Raw genomic sequence first — 4,920 nt, 5'->3', positions numbered from 1 at the left:
TTGTTTTTTTAACAATTCAACAACTCCGCGAAACATTATTCACAGGAAAAAAAAGCCCTGAGTATTATTTCCTGTTGCTGTGTTTGATGGTTGAGGTGACTGCAGAGACTGATACATTTTTGAGATGGAGTCAGGAGTTATGACGCTGCGTTGAAGTGAGCTGTCCCATCTCTGTCCCCGGGGTCAGACCCAGGACCAGAGACGGCACAGACAACATCTGTGTCCAACAGGTGACGGTCAGCGCGGACAGCAGTGTGTCAGCTGCTGACAGATAGAAACATGTCGGGAATTAATGTTTAGGCTTCTACACGTAATATCGTTACATTTTATCAGCTGTGAATAGTAACTCTGCCTGTAGTGGAACGGCTTCCAATGATGACAAAAACACTCGTATTTTACTGGGACCATTTATTGTTCAATACGTTGCAGTTTTACAAACTAGAAAGTGAAAAACTTAAGCTTGATGGACAAGTTTTGCATCTAGCGTCTCACGTTCATCTCAATAACTAGGAAGAGAACACAACAAGAAAGTTCCGTAAAATTAAGAGCACTTCCTGTGACGGTTCGCAGTAAAACTAAATTACTGTTAAACAAATGAAGGTGTGCACCTTTTCACATATCAGCTGTAAATCAAGTACTGTAATTAATTTAGACAGTGAGTTTTAATTACACTATGATTGACCATTTCCTTTAGACTGTTTTAAATTAAACAACATGAATTTCTTAATCAAGGGCTTTACAAACATTTTACAACAGCCGTACTTCAACACAACTGTAAGTTCTTTAATTGAGTATTTTCATTTCTCCTACTTGCCTATTGTACGTTTTGCTTATCTATTTTATAGCTTTACTTTGCTATTAATATATGTTTTACAAAAATTATGAATATCTATGATGTAGTGGATAAGGGAGACTTTATGATCCGGTGGTTAAATTCAAACGCTCGCTGTCAAACTTCTGCTTATTTTGGGGAGAAGTAACTCAAAAGTAATGCCAAAGTAGTGTAACACATTACAATTCAGAGACAATAATATGTAATAAGACTAATTACTCAAAATGACAGTAACTAGTAATCTATAATACATTACATTTGGAAGTAACTTGCCCAACACTGAAAGTGAAAGTCATCGTTGCTATTTTCTCATACAGCCAACTGTCTGCTAAAGAACACCGAGTAAGAGTCCCACATCTGATTTCACATGAAATGACTAAATGGAGTTTTATATTGTAGTGAAAACAGCTTGAGGTGGAAAGTGCTCACAGCAAATTCCCATCGGTATATCACAATGTTCTGAAACTGAAACCAAGAAAAGGTGGATTGGGGTGTGTGGAGAAAGGAGAGAGACAGAAAGCAGAAGGATGGCGACTCTCTGAGTTTCAAGGTTGGTTTCATTTGCCGGCTGTGTTCACAACCAGATGAACAGCATAGATGGTGCTTTTAACACGCTTGGCTGCATGTTTGCTTGCTTACGTGTGTGTGTGTGTGTGTGTGTGTGTGGTGTGTGTGTGTGCTGTGTGTGTTTCACAATCATGGTACGTTTGAGTCTAGTGTGCAATTCATACACTGTACATTGTGTGTGTGTCTGTAGTTGCGTTTTACAAATTAATTTAATCATTTAGTCTTCTTTGTGTCTCTGCCATTGGTATTTCAATCATTTCTGTGTCTGCATGTGTCACTGTGTGTGTGTGGTGTGTGTGTGTGAGTGAGTCTTTCTTCCTCCAAAGGCCCACTGCTGGAGCATTTTTCTTTGAAATGGAGACAAGCGATTTGTTCTTTTGTAAACTGTACAACTGTGTTTTTTTTTTTTAGCCACGACAGGGAAAATGTCATTTCCTTAAGAAGTCAGCTTTGTAATAAATATGGTGGCTTTTAAGAAAAGACTTTGAGCAAGAGAAACCTACAAACTAAAATGGAATAAACTGAAATGCGTATAAACACTGTGCAGTGTAGCCATTTTGGCTTCAAAATGTCAAAACACTGATCCAAAGAACGGGGAGTAATATGGGATGAGACTGTACATGGAAAGGCTTTGTCCATCTATAAACATGACCATTTGAGTCCTGACCATGCCCTGTGCTCCCAACAGAATCATTCTTCGGTTGTTTTTTCAGCATGTTGTTGGTCCCAACAGCTCTGTGACCTTCTGGGGCCAGCTTCAACTAGAGAAAGCAGAAGCATTTCTTCTTCAGGAAAAATTCAATCATTGAAAGTTCACTAATTAACCTTTACTATTATATATAATTTTCAGGCACCTGTATTAACCTGTTGTTTTAATATTGCAGTATTACAACAGCGCCATGTCTTAAAGCAACCATGGGCTTGGCGGCCATTGGTGGAACTGCAGCCCTTTGGCCCAGAGTGACTTTTCCATAGACTTTGCATGGTGAAAATAACTTCTACATTTCAGCAGATAATCTTTTGGGTGGTATATCAAGTTACCAGCCCAAACACTAATTACATTTGTTTTTATTTAAAAATTCAAATACAATTGCAAAACATGGTTCCAGATAAGATAAGTTGAGATAAGACAAGATAAGATTTTCTTTATTGTCCCCATAGGGAAATTTGTTTTGGACTGTCCATTAGACGGCTTTACAAAGACGACACAAAATACAGGAAATAAGCAGCTCTCAGCACAAGCTCTTATGCAACACAAACATGCTTTCATATGCCTTAGACAGGTACCTATATAGTAAGCACATTAACTACTCCTTTCATTGGCACTTTGTATTTGAACAACACCGTCGGCTGCATTCTCTGCAACAAGTGCAGCACAGCCCTTACACAATAAGATATTGCACAACTAACACATTGCCCAACCTCCAAAGCCTGCGTGTTGCTCAAATGACATAATGCACAACTAAAATAGCCTACGTATTGCACAACTAACATATTGCACATGTGTAATGCACAAATCCAATAGCCTTTGTATTTCACAAATGATGTAATGTACAACCCAAATCATCGATGAATTGCATAACTAATATATTGCACAACCCCCATAGCCTACATTTTGCACAAATTACATAATGCACAACCCAAATAGCCTACGTTTTGCAGATTAATATTGCCTAACCCCATTAGCCTACGTATTGCACGGCAACATGTTGCACAACCCTATTAGCTTTCATATTACACAAATGACCTAATGCACAACCCAAATAGCCCACACATTTCCACATGCAGAAAGCAGTACACAATGATATTCATCAATCCAAAAGCCCATGTAGCCCACCACTAACACTATTATAATTGTTGGGTTTATGGAAATAACATCACAGAGTACAGTCTAGACCTGCTCTTTTATGAAAAGCGCCCTGAGATAACAGTTGTTTTGATTTGGCGCTATATAAATAAAATTGAATTGAATGTTCCATAACCCCCAATAACCCACTCATTGCATGACGACATAATACACAACGCAGGCAGCCTAAATGTTGTTGATAAAATTAATGGACATGGGCACAAATGAGTGTTTGTATTGGTTTAATCTGCATTCAGGGATCCTAAATAGATATGGAAAAGTAACATGCTACTGCCTTTCACTTTTTTCAATCCTAATCGAGTGCATCCAAAGTTAAGTCCCTCAACGCACAGAACATGTAAGATACAGAACATAAACAGAGGAGACAGTGACACAAAAGGGAAAGCGAGAGTGGGGGGTAGAGTAATGTCTACCATGGACTCTATACTGTTTTTTTGTGGAAAAAATGCCTTGGTTACCTTGTTTTCAGCCATTCTAGTGTGGCCGGTTTGTGACAAGTGGCTCAACGCATGTGACAAAAAGGGGAGACCAGACAGGTTTAAATGCCAATTAATTGTTTATTGTAAAGTAAACGAGATAAGTTTTAACAAAAGAATCAAAATGTGTTGATTCAATGGTATTGATAGTTTAGGTGGTGTGTGGGTGAGTAAAAGATGTGTGGATGAATGACAACTGCAACAGAAGAGATGAAACAAACCCAAACCAGGAGGTGTAGAGCCTGGGAGAGGGAGAACAATGAGACATGACTTGTAGAATTGAGGCCAACCCAGGTGTCCACCAATCAACTAACGATCAGCAAAGGGAGTGAGTGTTAAACACAGCAAGGTGGATAGCTACTGACTGCTACGTCCTGGAGGATGTCGGTCTGAGAAACATGAGAATTGCAACAAATGAGGGCAAGTATGAGATTCCCTCAAGACGAACCATCACAAGAGGAATGCACGAGTTGTATGAAAAGGAGATGACTGCAAAAGCGACAACTTTACAACATGCACCCGCTGTTGCTCTTACTGTGGACTACTGGAGAGTGAGATTATCTAAAGGAAATCCAGTATTTAAACATTTTACTTTACAGACTAGTCCCCTGCACAGTAAACAGGACATGTCTTATGTATGTAGATATATATATACTGTATTTCAGGATAACATACCTTGCCAGTGGCAGTAATCTTTAAGTTTGTATTTGCTTTGATTACATTGTTTAAGTTGAGATTTACACTAAATATTTTTATTTAACTGCTACTGTATAAAAAGCTGATGTTAAGTGTTTGCAGAACATGTGTTATAACACTTTTGTATGGCACTTTCATATGGCAGAACACTCAAAATAAAATTGTGCTATTCACTATTTTTGAATTCATTATTGGATTTTGCGTTTAACAATGCAATTAATTGCGAGCACAAAGTGATAGAAAATCAGAGTTGGAACCATATAACACAACTAAATTGGGCCAGGAGCTATACCTTAAACCACCATTTCTGTCAAGCCGATCTCATGACTCCCACCAGCCCAAACACTAATAGGGTCCTTGTTTAAAACATCATGTTTTTAACATTTTTAACTTTCACTAGTAGCCGAATCCAGAGTTATTAAATTAGGCATGATGAATGCGCATAATGAACGCAAGCAGACTCGCAAGACTGCACCCGCCCA

The 4,920-nt window shown here is 38.5% G+C and overlaps 1 long non-coding RNA gene across 1 annotated transcript in view; it reads right to left on the bottom strand.

Annotated features, from left to right (window-relative positions):
- Positions 1-2,901, bottom strand: part of LOC116670609 (uncharacterized) — a 17,334-nt gene extending 14,433 nt beyond the window's left edge. Inside the window, exon 1 of the long non-coding RNA XR_004327067.1 lies at positions 2,851-2,901. This is a non-coding gene — a long non-coding RNA (uncharacterized LOC116670609). The remainder of the gene's footprint in view (positions 1-2,850) is intronic.
- Positions 2,902-4,920: the final 2,019 nt, after the last annotated feature.

The sequence above is a fragment of the Etheostoma spectabile genome, chromosome 20, assembly GCF_008692095.1.
Source record: "Etheostoma spectabile isolate EspeVRDwgs_2016 chromosome 20, UIUC_Espe_1.0, whole genome shotgun sequence".
Classification (NCBI taxonomy): Eukaryota; Metazoa; Chordata; class Actinopteri; order Perciformes; family Percidae; genus Etheostoma; species Etheostoma spectabile.
The sequence above is the reverse complement of the archived record's forward strand: the minus strand, read 5'-3'. Positions and strand labels throughout refer to the sequence as shown.